This window comes from Kogia breviceps, chromosome 8 (assembly GCF_026419965.1).
Source record: "Kogia breviceps isolate mKogBre1 chromosome 8, mKogBre1 haplotype 1, whole genome shotgun sequence".
NCBI lineage: Eukaryota > Metazoa > Chordata > Mammalia > Artiodactyla > Physeteridae > Kogia > Kogia breviceps.
This window is the reverse complement of record NC_081317.1, coordinates 107,362,882-107,384,686: the sequence shown is the minus strand read 5'-3', so window position 1 is coordinate 107,384,686 and position 21,805 is coordinate 107,362,882. Positions and strand designations below refer to the sequence as shown.

Below are 21,805 nucleotides of genomic sequence, written 5' to 3'. Positions count from 1 at the left end.
TGCCCAATAACTTGACTTTATGATGGGCAGGCATTGAAACCAATTACCCTAAAGAAGATATGAAAGAAGATTCAGATGAAGCGATTAATTTACTTAATCAATATTTATTGAGCACATATTATGTGTCAGTCACTTTGCTAGGTATTAAGATAAAGAGGTGCATGAGGGGAAGGTGGTGTGTGAATAAATCAGTGCAGTCAGGTGCTGTAGCTTTTCCCACAGACTAATCTACATGATCCTGAGGGAATGGGCAGAGGTCTGCCAGGAAGTGCATGGAAAGGCTTTGCAGATGAGGAAAAATTAGATTGAATCCTGGATAATAGTAGATGCTCTCCTGCTTGGCATGTTATAAGAGAGGGTCAGGGCAGAAGGCAGAGGAGAAAGAATTCTGGGCAGATGGAGCAGTGTAAGCAAAGGCACTGAGGCAGGACACAAGGTGGTTTAGGGACATTACAGGATATTGAATATGCTATTTATTCAACATCGTTGCTACAGGTTTGGTGACCCCTATATCTATTTACATTAACATTTTATTTTTTAACTTTAATTTTATTTATTTATTTTTTGGGCCGCACCCCACCACATGTGGGATCTTAGTTCCCTGACCAGGAATCGAACCTGTGTCCCCTGCATTGAGAGCATGGAGTCTTAACCACAGGACCACCAGGGAAGTCCATTAACATTTTATTTATGTGCATGTTTGTTTCCTATCAGCAATGTCTGTTCACCTTTTGCACGCTTTTAAAATAATTTACTTGTATTTTTTCCCTTTTCAGGACTTCCAGAACTAATATAAAAATGAGGAAAATGTGACATCAAAAAGAAGAAAATTAAAACCACCTATAATTTCTCCACACAGAGACGACCACTGTAAGGGTTTTATCCAACCTCTTCCCTGTAGCTTCTATGTGTTACATACACATACTATAATGTGGTGTTTTATATATCTAAGCCTTTGTTCACAACAATATATTTTGAACATTTTCTAGACTATTAATATTCTTCTACAGCCTCAGTTCTCTTTACTTTCTTATTATATTAGCAATACATGTTCATCATTGAAAAATGAGAGAATATAGGTAACTATAAATGAAGCAATAAAAATCGCCTTTAAATTTTATGAACCAGAAGTAATCGACATTTTGGGGTTCATCCTTCAATATATTTTAAATGCATATATACTTTTTATTCATTATTTTAACATGGTTTATATGAATATACAATAAGCAGACACATTTTCTAGGAAGCTATCGTTTAATATCATCTTTCCCATTAATTAAAAGAATGACCAGCTGAGCACCTTTTATGTTTTATTAACTCGATGAGGTTTTCACACCATTATCATACTTTCTTCCCACAAAATCATGGGCTCTGTTTCACAGACGAGGAAACTGAAGCCCGGCAAAGGTCAGTGGCTTCTCCAGGGTATCACAGACCCTAAATAACAAGGCAGAATTCAAACCCATGCCTCCTTGTGCCATGCTCTTTTTCAAAAGGCAAAGGTGAAGGCAGAGGAGTTAGGGACACACAGAGGGTGCTAACCCCCTGAGGGCTTGCCCATATCCCTGCCTACAAGACTGCCAAGCAAGTTGAGTCCTGGTTCTCCCTCCCTGGGTGGCTTCCCAGGAGTCTGGTGTTTTCTTCTAGTTCTTTTGCAGCTTTGCCTATATGTGCTTTTCGCACCAGCATTCGGATGGCATCTGCTTTGGAACAACTCCTGCAACTGAAGGCAGAAAAGACATCTGCTGTGAAAGGTAAGCCACTGGTAGAGTTTTGCTGCAGCAGTCAACAAAATAAATACAAACAGAGAATAGTGGGCTTGTCATTTGTGTTTGGCCTTTTCCTGCCTTTCCTGCATGGGAGAGTGCAGGGAAACACCCTCAAGTATGGCTGCACCCAGCAGAGAATGGCTCACTCACAGGGGGAAAGGGAAGAACAGGTAGATGGCAGCCAGCCCAGAATGCCCTAGGCAGGGGCCCTTGATGAAGAGCACACCATAAACACTTCCTTTCACATTCGGGGTCATCTCTCTCTCTCTGAAAGAGCCCAGAACCTAACCCATTCTCACAGATTTCTTTACCTGTTTTTTGGTTTTCCTAGGAAGGTGCTGTTCCCTTAGGCTTGGGGAGGGCTTGGAAATGAAGCAACATTTATTTTGATCTGAGAGTGTTTAATGTCAGACTTGTCTGTGGAAATAATTCTGTGTTTAGAGCAAAGGAGAGGGGAAGGAAGAGAGCTAAAACTTATTACTCACTGTGGTGAGCTGGCTGCCTTCACATGTGTCGTCCACCTAATCTCCAGAGCACCTCAGGCTGTAGGGGCTGGTGGTCCCAGTTACAGATGAAGAAACTAAGATGCAGACAGATTAACTCATCCAAGAGCAGCCAAGTAGCAGAGTGAGTAGTACTTTCATTCTAACCCCTCTGATGCCAAAGTCTCTCACCGTATGTTTCTGTTAGAAGCACTCAGAGGACAATCACTAATATTTAAGAAGCACACTTCCATTATCCATTTACATTCTTAACGTGACAGGATGCAGAAAAGACAGACAAGAAGAAAACCAAGAGCTGACCACACTTTTAGAGCAGCTCAACACCGTGTTTTAATGCATTTTAGTGGTCCTTGGAATGCTTTAGTTGGTGGCCACAGAGAGGTGCCCGAGAGCATCAAGGCTGCTTTCCCAGAAAGTTCTAATCTCTGACATTCAAAAAAAACCAAAAAAAAAAAAAAAACCCATTGAGTGTATAAATGAACAATGTTGCCCGCCAGATCGGTAAACAAAGGGTGTTGGAGCCATCAAGCCATCACATTACAGCCACCCCATGACAGTGAGCCCTGAGGGAACTCAGGATAAAAACAGGATGCCCACCATCAAGCCATCAGCCAGTGCGGCCACCCTCAATGGTGCACCCTGAGGAGACTCAGGGATGAGAAAACACAGGATACTGGCCCCAGATAGCTGAGATATATACCAAAGGAATGATTTCAATGCGCCCAGACTTTTGCATCTTCCCATACGTAGAAAAGCACTAAATTCATTAACTTGAGATATCTGTTTTCCTTTAATTAACAGTAATCTTTTGATGTTCCACTGATCTAGTTTTTGTTACAAAACTCCTATATATCCTGGCTCCTCCCTTATCTCTTTGGGGCAGTCCCTTAGTGCTGTCTGAGAGGCTGTATCCCAGGCTTGAGATCCTCAGAAAGTCCACACTGAATAAAACATAACCCTCAACTTTTAGGTTGTGCATTTTTTTTTCGTTCGACAAGTGGCTGTTCAAGTTAGTATCTGAGACTTTTCATGGACCAGTAGGCCTTAGATGGCTGGGTAATCAGTGTGACACCGGAGGTTAAAGCTCAGGGGTGGAGGATTTTATGGAGAGTCCATCGTGTAAAGATCCTGGCACCATATCCAGGATGTAGTAGGAGCTCCATAAATGCGAGCTTTCCTTTTGTTCTTCCTTCCCCTTCCTTGTCCCTCCCCACCTCCACCCCCACTATCTCTCACTCTCTCCCCACCCATCTGTGTTTTCAAAGAGTCAAGGGAGTTCTTAGGTATCAAATTACAGCAATTTCAAGCAAAATTCCACCAACAAAAGCAAGAATCAAACTGTGCTGAGCCTTTGTGGGGAGGGAAGCAGAGCACACTTGTGAGCCCAGACAAGGCCCTCAAGACGGTTGCGCAGGGTGCTGAAGCAGAAAGAAGTGGATGTGAGTGTGAGATCTCAAGTCAGCTCCCAGCTCAAACAAGAAGTAATCAGCTGTGTGACCAGAGGTGTTTTGCGGACCTTCCCTGGGCTTCAATTTCCTCTTTTATAAGGACAATACCTACGTCACAGGATTGCTGCAAGGATTAAATGAGAGTCAATTCCATAAGGGTTACTTGTCTCAGTCTGTTTGGGCTGCTATAACAAAGTACCCTGGACTGGTGGCTTATGAGCAAGAGATATTTCTTTCTTACAGTTCTGTAGGTTGGGAAGTCCAAGAGCAAGGTGCCAGCAGATTCAGTGTCTGGTGAGAGCCTGCTTCCTTGTTCATAGATGCTGTCATCTTGCTGTGTCCTCACATGATGGAAGGGGTGAGGAAGCTCTTTGGGGGTCTGTTTTATAAAGGCACTAATCCCATTCAAGAGGGCACCACCCTCATGACCTAATCACCTCCCAAAGGACTCACCTCCTAATACCATCACGTTGGGGATTAGGATGTCAACGTACAAATTTTGGGAGGACACATTCAGTCTATGGCAGTTACCTAGTGGGAGCCTGCAGGCCAACAGACTCCCTGTAGAGGAAGAAGATGGTCTTCTGTTCCATGGACAAGCCACGTTTTTCCCCACCTTGGGCTCTCCTTCCAGCCTCTCTGCCTGGATGGCTGTTTCCCCGAGTCCAGAGGTTGACTCCTGTGGCTCATTAGATTTCAGATTAAATGTCACCTCCTTAGTCTGCCGTTCCCTGACAGCCCATTCTAGAGAAGCTCAATACATCCTGTCTATCACTCCCTTATCTTGAGAACATTGACCATGTCCTGACATTTTATTGTTCGTTGTCTTATTGCTTATCTCCCCTTCACTAGAATTTAAGCTCAATGAGAGCTAAAATTTTGTCCGTCTTTCCATCTCTCTTATTACCTCCAGAAGTGTCTTGTAATAATAGGAACTCAACAAATATTTGCAAAATGTTGAAATAAATATGTGTTCTTGTACCATAAGTCCAAAGCACTCTAGACTTAACTTTTAAAGAGGAAATGGCAGCCATTCCAAAAAAAATTTTAAAAAAGAGGGGGGAGGAGGAATAAAAAGAAAAAAAAAACTGCTAAAGAAAATAATATGCTTAAAAATTCTGGTTTGTGTTTTAAATTTTTTGCAAAGGAGACATAAAGTGTTTCACTCTCTTCCTGGACCTCTGACAGCAAAATTAGCACAAAGGAGAACAGTGCATAATAGAAAGTAAAGGTAGGCATTAAAATGTTGTTCATCTCATGCAAATTGCACAATTCAGTTCTGATTCATGATGAAAAAAGTCTTTTTTCAGGAGTCTTAGAATTGATAGATGTCAGTTTAAATACTTGAGAAACACAAAGCCTTCACATTGAGTGCAGAGCTTTGTGTAGTATGTATTTATTGAATGCTTCTGAAATGCTGTCTACCATGCTAGGCACTGGGGTGACAAGGATAAACAAGAATTAGTCCTCTCCCCTATCTAAGGGTAGTAGAGGTAAGCAACGGGTTAACACAGCATAGTGTAATAAATGGTATAAGTACAACTGCTATAAAAGCACAGTGGGAGGTACTTGCGGCTTCATGAAAAATTTGGCTATGAAATAATGAAGTGGAGGAAAATTTAATGGTCTTCAAATATATGCCTGAAGTAATGAAGGCTTCTTATGGATACATAAGAAGCACGCAGAAGTCAAATTTAACAACAGCAGATGTGACACATTTGTCAGTCACGAAGAGTTTACTGAGGATCTCCTTGGTTTCCGGAACTTTTCTAGGTGCTGTGACTCAGGAAGCTCTCAGCTGACTATCATGCTAGGTCTGTGAAGCCACCCCAGAGAAGAGTAAAGTCTTGCTTTCTGCTTTCATGGGGTTTAAACCTCAGTAACCCACAAGAAAGAAGGTCTTTGGCACTTTTGGAAACAATCAGATTGCTCTACTTTACCCCGTTAGCATGCAAACATTCTGACCAAACCCGAAAAGGAGGTTGACATGGGAAGGGAGAGTCTGTCGGATAACTCAAAGGCCATCCCTAGCCTCTGGCGACTTATGCCAAATCCTCTGGAAAAATCTGTGCCCTCGTTGGTTCCTGTTACACAGAATCTTCCCTTTTCAAAAGCTGTTCAAAAGCTGCTCTCTGTTTTGCATGCAACACTTGAATAGGACCCAAGTTCTACTGAGATTGGTGGGATGATTTGATTTATGACAGCAGAGAAATAGGCTTTCAGTGAGTTTTTGAGTCAGAAACATTATCTAACTCCAAAATAAATTGTGACAGGAAGTGCAGTCCATGTCAAACGCCCTCCATCGTGTTGAGTTTAAGCGTCAAATTTAAAGAGAATGTTAATAGCCTTTGCTCGCTAAGAAATCTGCAGCTTCCTTGTGCAGGAAGCCATGATATTGAATTCCCCAAAACGCTGACCCCCTTCCCCTTTCTGGTTTCTTGCCCAAATCTGGTTTTTCCTGGATTTCTCCTTTCTGTTCGTATGGGTTTTGGGTCAAGCGATTTCTGGGAGATTGACACAGTCAGAATTAGATGCTGCAGTTGCCAAGCTGGCACAGCCTTTCTGACTGGTATTTGAGACCACAAGGGGGTGTCTGTGGCAACCCTTTCTAGCAGTGCCTTGTAGTGGGGAGAGGGGGGTGAGAGCAAGGCCACCAGTGCCCCTGGTAGGTATGAGGAAACCCAGCTGCTGCTTGGTAGACCCCATGTGGCACAAGTCCTCACACAAGCACCCAGCAGTAAGGATACTCCCTCTCTGCCTTGGCATTCCTTGAGAGACTTTTGATTGTAGCTCATCCAGTCACCAAGAGAGAGAGAGCTTCAAGTTCATAGTCCCAGAGCTGAAAACCAATGTCTCATATATGCTTCCAGGCAGAAAACATTAAGAACGCCTTACCCTGACAAGCAGAAAATATCAATGGATTCAGAGAAGGTTTAAATATAGTGCCTAACCTTATAAAGAAGAGATTGGAGATATTTGGACCATATCTCCAAAGCTTTTAAATCAACATTATGGGAAGCAACTCCCACAAGGCTTGCCAAAGACAGATATATGGGTTGGCATTTTGACATACAGGGGCATTTGAGAATGCACTTATGTCTAAGGGTTCCCAGATTATTAATTACTTTTTTTTTTTTTTTTTTTTTTTTTTTTTTTGCGTTACGCGGGCCTCTCACTGTTGTGGCCTCTCCCGTTGCGGAGCACAGGCTCCAGACGTGCAGGCTCAGCGGCCATGGCTCACGGGCCCAGCCGCTCCGCGGCATGTGGGATCCTCCCGGACCGGGGCACGAACCCGTGTCCCCTGCATCGGCGGGCGGACTCTCAACCACTGCGCCACCAGGGAAGCCCTAATTACTTTTTTAGTTAGAGTGAATTATTATACTTATTTACATAGAGAGATGAAGGCAACTGCAGCGGAAATAAATAGTAAAGAAACACCCCCTCCTTCCATGTACATCCCACCTTCCCCACCACCATGGCCACCACGAGCGGGGATAGCTGGCATTATCATGAATCCAGCACTGGGAAGTCTATTTACAGCCAAGATCTCATTTCATATTATAGAAAAACCTACGAAGGAGATGCTGTTATCCCTTCCATTTTACAGATGAAAAAAATTTAAGATTTCGAAGGTTAAGTAACTGACCCAAGATCACACAGCTAGTAAATCATAGAGGCAGTCCTAACAGCCTTTGTGATTTCAAAGACCTTGCTTCATGACACTGTACTGCCTCTCCTTAATGAAAAGTAGCTCTAAAAAGTAGGTCCTTCCACTTTCCCTCCAACTGGTGTTTCCCAGGCTGGGTTTGACCTCTGGCTGGGCTAGTGTATTTCCAGCTTTCTCCATTCCACTAATGGACTCATATGGATTGTACGGTCTCATACGGATTGCATGTGCATTGCATAAACCACGCACAAAACAAATGCCACTAAAGAAGTACCAGACCAAGATAGACTCTTTAATTTTGCCCTTAACAGGTTTCTCTGGAAGAACGATAAATGACATTACTTAGTGTAATGCTAAATTTTCTCCGCTTTACTTATTTGTCTATGGGATCCATTCTTCTCTACTCTGGTCCTCTCTGTAGAGCCTAATGAATTTACTTGAAACCTAGCAATTTTGTGGCCTTCCTTTTATTTATTCCTTAGGCACCTCTGACAGCTATTTATTCCCTACCTGTGAGCTGCTTTTAGACCACGCTTTTCTGTGGCAGCCTCAGGAGTCAGTCTTGACTTAGGCTCAGACATATCTTTTTCTAATTTGTTCGTGAACTCAGTTCGTTTCCTGCTGGCCTCTGACTTTTCCTGCCAGCATTATCGGCATTGAGGTTTACCAGATGCTTCTATTTAGGTTAAATTGTTAATGCTGTTGGCCCCTCATGGCTGTTCCCATGAGACTGTGGTTCTGGCGTGGGCCTGACATGCTGTGAGCTGTTGGTACATAAAACTTGGGAGGAAGGAAGGAAGGAAGGAAGGAAGGAACAAGGGAAGACAGGGAGTCCTTCCCCCTCTTCTCCTTCTTCCCCTTCTCCTCCTCCTCCTCCTCCTTATTCTTGTTATTATTATTATTTGGGTTTGTTTTCATATGGTATGGTTTCTGGTGAAGATACTTGAAGCAGAGAGAGGATAGAGAAGAGGGGGTTGGACTCCTTCACCTGACCTCTTGGACTTTTTTGAAAGAAGTAATTCAACGGGAAGTTAAGAACGCTGACTCTGAAAGCAGACTGTTGCTGTTCAGAACCCAGGTTCTGCTGTCCCACGCTCAGAGCCAAAGTCGTGTGATGTTCATGCTGCCGTGTCCTCACTGTACTCAAAGACTGGTGATGTCCAGGGCATTTGGGTCACCCACCAAAAATGAGGGTTCTGCAATATTTTTCTATTGGCTATGGCTGTTTTTAGAAGAACTGCAATTCCTTCTCTATAGGTCTAAGAACTACAGAGAATTAAGCTATAAACTGGTCTCCTGGACGCTTCATTTTTTTTTTATTTGGGGTGTGTAATATATGATAGTTATTTTTTTCCTCTTAGGATATTATTAAAAATTGATTTGTGTATATATGTGTGTGTGTGTGTGTGTGTGTATATATATACACACACACACACACACACACATAGATGGCCTTGTGCAATTGGTTTGTGTATATATGTGCATATATATATGTACTTAGATGGCCTTGAGCAAATTTCTTAACCGCTCTGTTCCACAGTTGTAAAGTGGAGAAAATGAAACTACCTTTTCCTTAGGGTTTGATGGGAAGTCAATGGGGTTAATCAATGTAAAACACCAGGAGAGGTGCCAGCACATAGAAATACCAACTATACTATTGTTATGAGAGAGGGTTTAGCAGCCAAAACTTAGGGACAGGTTTCTAGGAAAAGCATTCAATCATTTATAACATTTATTGGATACTTAATGTGTGCCAAGCACTGCTAGGTGTTAGAGAAGCTTAGTCAAGATAGGAATGACAGAAAGTCTATACCATTAATTAGACATCAGACCATCAGAGGTGTAAATGAAAGAACGAAGCGCTTTCATAGTGAATAAGGTGGAGGTGGGGCAGGGGAGGGAGGTGGCTCCCTTGGGTGTCCCCATCAGACTGTCTCAAATGGGTGCTCCAAACAGTACAGCACAGAGGTTCTCAATGACATCTCTGGTGGTAGAAGATCTGAGTTACAGCAGGGGCAGAACAGAACAGAAGGTTGGGCATAGCGTGAAGCTGATGGAATAATCTGTGAGCCATAGTGAGGCATCCTCTGGGAGATGTCAGGGGAGGAGGTCCTTCCTTTCTGGGTGAAGTCTCAGAGCCAATGTCGTTTGATGTTCATGCTACTGTGTCCTCACTTGTACTCAAAGACTGGTGATGTCCAGGGCATTTGGGTCACTCGCCAAAAATGAGAGTTCTGCAGTTTTTTCTATTGACTATGGCTGATTTTAGAAGAACTGCAATTCCTTCCCTATAGGTCTAAGAACTACAGAGAATTAAGCTATAAACTGGTCTCCTGGACTCCTTTTTTAAAAAATTTGGAGTGTGTATATCTGATAATTATTTTTTTCCTCTTAGGATGTTATTAAAAATTGATTTGTGTGTTCCTTCCTTTTTAGCACATGTTTTCTGTTTCTGACCTAAAATTGCTATGTTATTGTATATTTCTTGAGTAGGATTCATTTTTTTATCTTTTTAACTTCTGGCAATAGTGAGACTCCTTTGGTATTTCTGAATCTTTACAAGAACAAGATGTCAAATTCCTGATTCCATTAAATCATTTAAGGACTGGGAATGACTGCCTTTGTGAGTAATAATAAAGATCTGGTTTTCTTTCAAAAAAAGAAAAAAGAAAAAGAGCAAAAAGAAACCGAAATTATTCATCTACACTTTTACATGAGACTTCTGTTTTATTCTATATTTGAAATTTATCAGATACAGTTTTCTTGTAAAGATCAAGCTCTATTTAAGACAACTGGGGGTAATTCTCTGGTGGTGCAGTGGTTAGGACTCGGCACTTTCCCTGCCATGGGCCCAGGTTCAATCCCTGGTGGGGGAACTAAGATCACACAAGCCTCGAGGTGTGGCCAAAAAGAAAACAAAACCGGGCTGATGAACTTGGACAATAATGCTACATTACTTAGAGACGTGAGCACTGTTTGCATTAGTTTTACTGACAAGTATATATATATATATGTGTATATATACACATATATACACTTATATCATGTGTGCATATTTTATAGTATTTCAGGAAGGAAACCCTCCATTTCATTCAATATACATATTATATTATGATATATGAAATATAATTAATTATGTTATTTTTGTAATATTTTATAATATTATTTACTATATATATAATAAATGTAAGTTATGTACTATCTAATGTATAATATGTATAATATTATATATATATATATACATATATGAGGTTTCCTTCCTAAAAACCATTAGGTGGATACTCTGAATTAGTCATTTCCCGTTCGCTTTTCAATTCCTGGACAGTTGATATGAGTACCCATGTGAAAGTGACTGAGTGATGGACTAAATCTAAGCAAACAATATGATTTGTGGCAGAGATGCATTGCAGAAATAGTGTTTCCAGAGCCGAACTAATGAATACAAGCATAGCCAACGTTCAGCATCCTCCCCAAATACCACTTTATTGCCAACTGACCGCTCTCTCTCTTCCCCTCTTCTTCCCCGCACCTGCCACCATCTTATAACGTGTTCTCCTGGTAACTGCTTCTGCCCCTGGAAAGCTGCTCCTACCCATTGTCACCTGCTAGTGATGGCATGAACCCTGCTCCAAAGCAGACCCTCTGTGAAGCCAACTTTTAAGAACAATCAGAAATGACCTTGCAGGACAATGGCTGAGACGGAGATCATTCTTTCAAGGTAGATTTCAAGTGTGTCCTCTTCTGTGTAAACATTCTTCTTCGCTGCAGCTAGGAATGAGAGACTTCTCTTCCACAGCCCTGTGGCAAGTCGCTTATATTTTTCTTATGGTATTTAGGATTGGTGAGGTCTTGAAGACCAGAGAGTGATCATCTCTGACTACCACTTCCTGTGCCTCCCCCCACCCCCACCCCGCCCCCACCCTCCCACCATCCCAGCAAATTAAAAAATGGTTTTGAATGAATTAATGAGTCAGAATGAAACGAAGTATCAAGTATGATCAGTTTTATTTATCATGGGCTACCTGAGTACCACTTTGGTAAAAAAAATTTCTCTTCTGGGTCTCCTTGTCAGTGGACAAGTCACAGAGCAAGGAACTGGCCTTGCGATCCGATACTGTTTTTTGCTCTCCGGAGAATACATTACAATCATTGAACTTTGCTCTCCCTTCTCCTCCTCCTCCTCCTCCTCGCCTCCCCCTTTCCCCTTCTCCATAGGAATGCCAGAAAAAACACAGGGCAGTCAATTACATTTTAATGTCAGACGACAAATAAATTTTTGGTATAAGCCAAATATTGCATGAGATATACTAAAAATTATCGTTTATCTGAAATTCAATTTAACTAGGCATCCTTTGTTTTTATTTGCTAAATCTGGCAAATCTACCTCTTTTGATTTTTCTCAGTATCCTTAAGAATAGGAAAAAGTGAAATTCTATGGAAACCCTCCAGCCTTTGGCCCTATTATCAAAGTCCCAGACCCACCATATTCTAACAGTTTCTGAAAAAAGAAAGCACACATTTAGATAAAATTGGGCAATAGAAACAGAGGGTCATCTTTTCCTAATATTGGGACCATAGTGCATTTGCTGATCATATGTCCGTATTTTAAAAGGAGGAAATGTAGTACAGGTGGAGGAGAAGCGAGAGCCCATTATCCATTCTAAGGAGAGCTATGTATCACTCCGTTTAGAGAAATGGTCAGTAAGAGAAATTCAATAGGGGCACATTTTCCTCACAGTTAGTTTTTTCCCAGGCTCACTGTGAGTCAGCATCCTTGACAATTAGGAAGATGTAGAGTTACGGTACGAGGACCACCTTGAGGATGGTATTGAATTTTTTCTTTTTTCTTTCCCATTGCAGTAACAGCCTCATTTTTTAAAAACTTTTTATTTTGTATTGGAGCAAAGCTGATTAACAATGTTATGTTATTTTCAGGTGTATAACAAAGTAATTCGGTTATACATATGCATGTATCTATTCTTTTTCAAATTATTTCCCCAATTAGCTTGTTATAAAATATTGAGCAGAGTTCCCTGTGCTATACAGTACACCCTTGTTGGTTAACCATTTTAAATATAGCAGTGTGTACACGTCAATCCCAGACTCCCGGACTATCCCACCTCCCCGTCCTTCCCTCCTGGTAACCATAAATTCGTTCTCTAAATCTGTGAGTCCGTCTCAACAGCAGCCTCGTCTTAGCAGGACGAAAAGTGAAACTATCGACAGCACCAGGTTTTCATATTTGTCATTTCGATTTTTAAAAGATGTGCATTTCTAGAATGCTGTCTAACTTTGATCAGATTGAGAGCTGCATTTTAACTTTCTATGGAGCACAGAGCAAAAAGGAGCCAGGAGTCCAAAATCCCCTGCTGTCCATTGCTGCTAACTGGCTGTGTGATCCAGAACAGACCAGTCAGCATCTCTGATCCCTGAAATCTAGTGGGCATGAAATCTCTAAGGTCCTTTCCTGGTTGCAGTCCTATGAGTCCATAATGATCCAAAAACATTAGCAGTAGGTCTTTGTGAAATTCACCCTTCCAAAATGCTAGACTTACCGTTTGTCCTATCTCATTCTGCGTCTCTCCCCTTTGCTCTGTTTAGTCAACAGTAGGGCAAAGGTCTGTGGAAAGCCCTAAAATAGCAACAGCCAAAAAGCCGACGCGGAGTCCGCTTGTCTCCACTGTGCCCAGATCCTGCCAAATACTTGTCATCAAGTCACCAACAGGACATGGGAAGGAACCAATGCTCGGGCGGCAGTGGCTCAGATTTGTGACTGTGTCATTAACCTCCCCAGAGAACCTGGGCCAATGAAGAAGTTGCTCAAAGAGCCCCTAGAAAGCCAAAATCCTTGCTAGAGCAAAAATGCCCACAGGGACAGCAGCCAGTTAACTGCCTGGGTCCTGGCTGGGCTGAGAGCTGAATCAGCGCCTGGCCATGGACTCTCCAACCTGCCCCCAGAAACCCTTAGTTCCTATGGTAACCCGGAGGGTTCTTTGAAAGAACTCTGAGACTGGGCAGTTTTATCAGTTGTGTGCCAGGGACTCAGTCCTGGGCACCACCTGAAATCTTCAGGGAAGAGGGCTTCTGGTGCCCACAGGCTCCAAACTTTCAAAAACCACTATAATATGTTCCACATTTTGGCCCTTGACATCATTTACTAAACATGGAATGAACTGAATGCTTACTAGAGAACTAGCTCAAGATGAAAGTGGTTTCTGGTTATTGGTACCTAGCAACTGGATTTCTATAGTAATCATCCCCAGCTTTATCAATAGTTAGACTTAATCCCCTGGAAATAAAGGTGGCTTTAGCACTATATGATGGTGGTTTGTACCTTCTTCTGAATTCAGTTTGATCAAAGTTCTCATGGAATACTTATCCTTTGAAATGCTGATTTATATATTACCCTAAATTCATTGTATTGTATATCTTTAAACTGATCTTACACATACAGATCTCTCCCAGGACTGAAAAGCAGAATGTGAAATGCTCTGAAATGTGGGTTGTAATTTCCATGAAGAGATTAAAAAAAAAAATCATGTCCTGGAAGATAAGCCATCTGCAATGTAAATTGCAAAGTTGCTACATTTGGAATGCAACGCTGTATAATTTCAGGGAAAGGAGGAAACTAGTGCAGTTCTTTTTCTCATGAAGCTTGCAGTTAACAGTGGATTTTCACTTATCAGTTCAAGTTTCCTAACATATACTAAGTACCTAGGATCTGCTGGACTTCACACCAGACGTTGGAGGTCTACACATAAACAGATCATTAAAATGCAGTGCTGGGCGGGTGGTGGTGGTGTGATGAATTGGGAGATTGGGATTGACATATATACACTAATATGTATAAAATAGATAACTAATAAGAACGAGCTGTATAAAAAAATAAATAAAATAAAATGCAGTGCATTAAATGAAAGAAATCTATGCTGTACTGTAAGAACAGTAGCAGTACTTAATCCAGGAGGTGATTCTATTGAGAATTTAATCCCTTGAAGGAATGTCAAAAGCTCTGTTTAAAAGAGAAGACTAAAGCATGCAAAGTTCGTGTGAATACTCCTTACAAAGTAGAGCCTCCACTGGAATGCACGTGGAGGCCAAGTCCATGCTCTCGGCAATGTCTCAGTACAGGATCTTTTTCACTTTCCCTTTTCACCAAAAAAAAATGCTAATGCAATCATTCAATCATTTTTTAACAGTGAAGATAAATTTCTTTTCTCCTAAGCTTCTCTTCCGTAAGCTTTCTCTTTTTTTTTTTTTTTTTTTTTTTTCAGTACGCGGGCCTCTCACTGTTGTGGCCTCTCCCACTGCGGAGCGCAGGCTCCAGACGCACAGGCCCAGCGACCATGGCTCACCGACCCAGCCTCTCCGTGGCATGGGGGATCTTCCCGGACCGGGGCACGAACCCGCGTCCCCTGCATTGGCAGACGGACTCTCAACCACTGCGCCACCAGGGAAGCCCAGCTTTCTCATCTTGACAGGATACTCCAGAATGAAAAATCCCACTCATCAAGAAAATGTGGTCTGAATATCTAACAATGTTAGTTTTCTCTATAGTCCATCAGCATATGAAATCCTCTAATATTTTTTTTCCCTTTGGAAATAGCAGGCTTGGATCTGAACACGAGAAAGGACTTAATGTTAAATTCTGATCTGTGAGAAAGCAGACCGCTGATGCAATGTAAAAAACAAGGTGTCACACTGAAGTCATACATTGTGTCAGATATTAGACTCTTGGAAAAAGATCCTTCACAGCGGAAAACAGGCTGAATAAGAAGATTTTAGTGAGTTGGCATAATCTAAATTTTTGTGGCCAAGAATATGAGTGTGATAGGTGGGGGAAAAGTGGAGAAGTTCCTCCCGTATATTGGTGAACTGGGAGATTAATGAGAAGGATTGCAAACAAAAGCACAGAAAGGGATGAGTGCCTTGGAGCAACAATGTATCTTGGGCTATAGTACAGAGCAAAGAATAAGGCTTGTCAGGATCAGAAACCTTTGCTACATGCAGGCTAGTGGTTTATACACATTGCTGCTCTGAGATTCACGAGGGAAATAGCACATAAATTACAAACAGTAGGCTGAATTTATGTGTGAATGGTGATTTAAGTCCTAGTGTTGGAAACACACCACATTTTGGGGGGGTGGATTTCGAATTGGATGTAGAACAACTGTGTCCAAACTAAGAAAAACACTCTCAGAAACTCTGCGAGCTATCAAATGTTTCAAATTTTGCCAGTGTTGAAGGGAGACTTGGTGTCTAGTCGTTTTAACGGGCAAACCCTTGGATTGCGAATGAGGTTATTAACTTCTGGCAATCACTGATCTTTTTATTATCGTTTTGGTTTTCTAGAATTTCGTATATTTGGAATCCTACAGTACGTAGCCCTTTCACACTGGCTTCTTTCACTAAGAAATATACATTTGAGGGTCCTCCACGTCTTCTCCTGGCTTTATAGCTTATTTCTTTCCTAGCACTGAATAACATTCCATTGCCTGGATGGACCACAGTTTGTTTACCCGTTCACCTATTGAAGGACATCTTGGTTGCCTCCAAGTGTTGGCAATTATGAATAAAGCTGCTCTAAACGTTTGTGCGCAGGTTTTTGTGTGGACATAAGTTTTCAACTCATTTGAGTACATTCGAAGGAGTGCAATTGCTGGATTGTGTGGTAAGAGTATGTTTAATTTTGTAAGAAACTGTCAAGCTGTCTTCCCAAGGGACTGTACCCCGTTTCCTCCCTACCACTAACACATGAGAGTTCTTGCGTTTTCATAACCACTGCAGCATTTAGTGTTTGCAATTCCCTAATGACATATGACATTGAGCATCTTTTCAAATGCTTATTTGCCATCTATATATATTCTTTGGTGATGTGTCTCTTCAGATTTTTTAGGCATTTTTAGCTGGTTGTTTGTTTTCTTATTTTGAGTTTTAAGAGTTTTTAATATATTTTGATTACAAACCATTTATCAGATAAATGTTTTGCAAGTATTTTCTCCAGTCTGTGGATTGTCTTTTCATTCTCTTAAAAGTGTCCTCTGCAGAGCAGGAGTTTTTAATTTTAATGAAGTTCATATTAATCAATTTTTTCTTTCATAGATTGTCCTGATGGTATTATATAAAAGGGTCAATGATAGCTCTTGCTTTTGGCATAAAATAGCCCATGGTGTTACTTTTTCACATCAGGTTAGGACCATCAGCCCAAAGCCCACTGGTACCAAACTCAGATTCCTGCAAGTCCAATTGCTTTACCTATGATCCAAATAAACATTCTTAGCCATTTAGAGCTTACCCGCTTTGCATACCCTGTGAAACTGCATTTAACATCTGCTAACCATAAATAAGACAAACCCTGTAGCCATAAAAGACCAGACACTGCTGCTGCCCTTCAGAACTCTCTGACTCAAAGACTCTACCTTGCTGCTGACCAACATCACCCAGACTCGTAGCCCCCTTCTCGGATATCCCCCTCTTCCCCAAGAGATCCCCTGCCCTACTCCCTTTCTGGGTGATGGGCTTGTTCCACTGTCTCTGGAAAGTCCCTTCTTGGGAAAGACTTCCCCTTTCCTGCAATCCTGTTTAATAAGTTTGTTGTGTGTTACTGCGTCTCATGTCCATGTCTCTTCCTTAATCAACCCCAAATCTTGAAATTTACCACAGTGTTTAGACCAAAACTCATTGTCAAAGCCAAAGTCACCTAGATTGTTTGCTACATTATCTTCTAGAAGTTTGTAAGTTTGCATTGTACATTTAGGTGCATGATCTATTTTGAGTTAACTTTGTAAAAGTTGTAAGTAGGCTCTGTGTGTAGACTAATTTTTTTGTATGTAGATGTCCAGTTGTTCCAGCACTATTTGTTGAAAAGACTACCCTTTCTCCATTGAATTCTGTTCACGTCTTTGTCAAAGATCAGTTGACTATGATTGCGTGGGGTTTTTTTATGGGCTCTCTCTTCTGTTCCATTGATCCATTTGTCTGTTCTTTCACCAATACCACACTGCCTTGTTTATTGTAGCTTTACTCTAAGTCTTGAAGTCCAGTAGTGTCAGTGCTGTGACTTTGTTCTTTAGTATTTTGTAGATTCTTCTGGGTCTCTTGTCTCTCCATATAAACTTTACAATCAGTTTGTCAACATCCACAAAATAACTTGTTGGGATTGAAGTACACTTTTATCAACACATCTCTCATTACAGTCTTAACCAACCAATCTAGTTAGATCTAATAGTTTTCCAGTTAATTCTCTTAGATTTTCCTCTTTCCTTTCTACAGCTCTTTTCTTTTTAAGTTTCTTTGTATTGGCTAGTTCTCCCAAAACAATATTAAATACCAATCGGATTTGTAAGTATCTTTACCTTGTTTCTCTATTTGATAATAATGTATTTATTATTTTACCTGTGAGTTTGACATTGCTTTTAGTTTTAGACAGACTTTTATCCTATTTTGTCAGTAAGACTTTGCTTGCTTTTTCTTGATCTCATCTAATTGATGTTTCCTTTTATGGAGTGTTTTTGTATCCTTCAAAATGACTGTTTGATTTATTTATGTTGTCATGTTAATATAATCATATATATCAACTTATTTCTCAATCTTGAATTCCTCTTGAATTCCTAGTTTAATCCTTTCTTGAATTTATCTGGGGAATTCTTTATTTTATTATACCCAGATTTAACTTGTTAATGTTTTATTTAACATTTTTGCACTTATATTCATATGTGAAGTTGATATAATTTTATTTTTTTAAATAATCTTTGCTCTTCTCTATACTCTCCAGCAGTTTAAATAGCATATGAATTATCTGTTTTTTGACGGTTTGAAAAACATTGTCTATAAAACTGTCTGGGCTTGATGCTTTGGTAGGGAGTCATTCTTTGATAAAACTCTTCCAATTTATTCTCTGATGAATGTCTATTCAGGATTTTAAAACATGGCTAGGTATTCAACTTTGGGCATTTGTATTTTCTGAGAAGATTACCCATTTCAATGTTATTTTCAAATATTTGAATATGGAGTTGTATATAGATTATATCACATCTTAGAAAATCTCCTATAAACTATTTTTATATCTCTTTACTCTTTCTATATGTTATCATTCTCTTTTCTTGATTAGATTTCTCAGGAACCAGGTTTTGAACTTGTTTTATTTGAAATCAGTTTTATCTTTTCCTTTTATATTCATTATCTTGAGTCTTTCTTCCTGCTTAACTAGGTCCTTGTTTCATTTATTTTGATATCTTAAGTTAAATGCCTAGTTTACTGACATTCATTAATGTTCAATAAGAAAAGTACCAAAAGCTATTAAGTTTCTTCTAGTACAATTCATCCCTTGCACTTAATTTTTCACATATAGTATTCTCATTGATATCAATTTCTTTTTCAAAGCACATGAAGGAAGTGTATTCTTTGCAGAAAAATGAGAAAAGTAAAAAACAAATCACTCATAGTTCCACCTGATATAAGATCTGTTATTTAGTTTTGACAACAAAATTTGTTTAAATGCCTAAATGTCAAAACCCATAATGAACAAGGTTAAGAGGGCCAACTGGGAGAAAATGTCTGCAAGGAAGTTTAATATCCTTGGTATAAAATCAGCTTCTGTAAAGTTTTATGAAAATGTGGAAGGATAGGCAGAGTGTCTGATCAGGCACCTCAAAAAGGAAAAGGTGTGTTGGCCTAAAACGCATTTAAAAAACTCAATTTCATCTAGTAAACAAAGAAGTGCAAATTAAAGCCACAGTAAAAAACCTTTTCTGCTTATAAATAACAATTTTTTCCCTTTAGTTATAATCTTCAAATTTGACAGAGTGGTGGGGAAGTTGGCTCTCTCATCATCTTTTGGCAAAAACTGAAATAGGTGTAAAAAGCCTTAAAAATGGATATATCCTTAAAAAAATAACTACAAGTGTGCCAAAGATTTAGCTACAAAGATGCTTAGTGCACCTGAAAATCGTAAACAACCTGAATGCTAAACAAATGGGGACTGGCTGAATTAACTATGGTAAAGTAAATTATCTAATTAGATAGCTATTACAAATGACATTACAGACAATATTTATGGAAAGAAAGGATTGTCATAATATACTGATATATAAAAAGGCAGGTTATAGTTGTATTTATTGCACAATCTCATTTTGGAAATTTAAAGGTAGGTGACTTGTACAATTTTATCATATATTTAGGTTTGTATATCCACGACCACAGTCAAAATACTGAAACTTCACCATGAAGATCCCTCATGTGACTCTTTTATGATAAGATCTCTCTCCCTCCTGCCACCCCTCAGATGCCCCCTGAAAACCACTACTCTGTTTTACATTTCAAAAATGTTATCTAAATGGAATCATACAGTATGTAACCTTTTTGGACTGATTTTTTTTTTCCCTCAGCATAATTCCCTGGAGACTTTCTCAGATGCTGTGTATATCAACAGTTCATTCTTTTTATTGCTGGGTAGTATTTCATGGTATTGGTGCACCATGGTTTGTTTAAAAATCTACCTGTGGAAGGACATCTGGGCTGATTCCAGTTTGGCACAGTTATGAATAAGCTGCTATGAATATTTGTGTATGGAATATTTGGGTAAACATAATTTTTCATTTCTCTGGGATAAATGCCCAAGACTGCCATTGCTGGGTCATACGTTAATTGCCTTTTTAGTCTTGTAAGAAACTGCCAAACTGCTTTTCAGATAGGCTGTACCATTGTACATTCCCACCAGCAATGTATGAGTGATCCGGCTTCTCTATATTCTCAAAAGCATTTGGTGTTGTCCCTATTTTTTATTGTTGCCATTCTGATATTTATATAATGAAAGCTCATTGTAGTCTTTTTTTCTTTCAGTTTTATTGAGATATAATTGACATACAGCACTAATAAGGTGTAACGCATAATGATTTGACTTACATACATCATGCAGTGATTACCCTAATTATTTTATTTTATTTTATTTTTTTAACATCTTTATTGGAGTAAAATTGCCTTACAATAGTGTGTTAGTTTCTGTTTTATAATAAAGTGAATCAGTTATACATATACATATATCCCCATATTCCCTCCCTCTTGTGTCTCCCTCCCACCCTCCCTATCCCACCCCTCTAGGTGGTCACAAAGCACAGAGATAATCTCCCTGTGCTATGCGGCTGCTTCCCACTAGCTATCTATCTTACATTTGGTAGTGTATATATGTCCATGCCACTCTCTCACTTCATCCCAGCTTACCCTTCCCGCTCCCAGTGTCCTCAAGTCCATTCTCTACTTCTGCGTCTTTATTCCTGTCCTACCCCTACGTTCTTCAGAACTTTTTTTTTTTTTTTAGATTCCATATATATGTGTTAGCATACGGTATTTGTTTTTCTCTTTCTGACTTACTTCACTCTGTATGACAGACGCTAGGTCCATCTACCTCACTGCAAATAACTCAGTTTCGTTTCTTTTTATGGCTGAGTAATATTCCATTGTATATATGTGCCACATCTTCTTTATCCATTCATCTGTTGATGGACACTTAGGTTGCTTCCATGTCCTGGCTATTGTAAACAGAGCTGCAACGAACGTTTTGGTACATGACTCTTTTTGAATTATGGTTTTCTCAGGATATATGCCCAGTAGTGGGATTGCTGGATCATACGGGAGTTCTATTTTTAGTTTTATAAGGAACCTCCATACTGTTCTCCGTAGTGGCTGTATCAATTTACATTCCCACCAACAGTGCAAGAGGGTTCCCTTTTCTCCACACCCTCCCCAGCATTTATTGTTTGTAGATTTTTTGATGATGGCCATTCTGACAGGTGTGAGGTGATACCTCATTGAGTTTTGATTTCCATTTCTCTAATGATTAGTGATGTTGAGCATTGTTTCATGTGTTTGTTGGCAATCTGTATATCTTCTTTGGAGAAATGTCTATTTAGGTCTTACACCCATTTTTGGATTGGGTTGTTTGTTTGTTTCATATTGAGCTCTATAAGCTGCTTGTATATTTTGGTGATTAATCTTTTGTCACTTGCTTCCTTTGGAAATATTTCTCCCATTCTGAGGGTTGTCTTTTAGTCTTGTTTATGGTTTCCTTTGCTGTGCAAAAGCTTTTAAGTTTCATTAGGTCCCATTTGTTTATTTTTGTTTTTATTTCCATTTCTCTAGGAGGTGGGTCAAAAAGGATCTTGTTGTGATTTATGTCATAGAGTGTTCTGCCTATGTTTTCCTCTAAGAGTTTTGTAGTGTCTGATCTTACATTTAGGTCTTTAATCCATTTTGACTTTATTTTTGTGTATGGCATTAGGGAGTGGTCTAATGTCATTCTTTTACATGTAGCTGTCCAGTTTTCCCAGCACCACTTATTGAAGAGGCTGTCTTTTCTCCATTGTATACTCTTGCCTCCTTTATCAAAAAGGAGTCACCTTATCAAAGATAAGGTGACTATAT

At 39.9% G+C, this 21,805-nt stretch overlaps 1 long non-coding RNA gene across 1 annotated transcript; it reads left to right on the top strand.

The window, feature by feature from the left end:
- Nucleotides 1-788: 788 nt before the first annotated feature.
- Nucleotides 789-11,096, top strand: LOC136794619 (uncharacterized). The gene is made up of 5 exons (XR_010841653.1): nt 789-870; nt 1,648-1,754; nt 2,302-2,396; nt 4,868-4,951; nt 10,970-11,096. It is a non-coding gene; the product is annotated as an uncharacterized lncRNA (long non-coding RNA).
- The last annotated feature ends 10,709 nt before the right edge of the window (nt 11,097-21,805 follow it).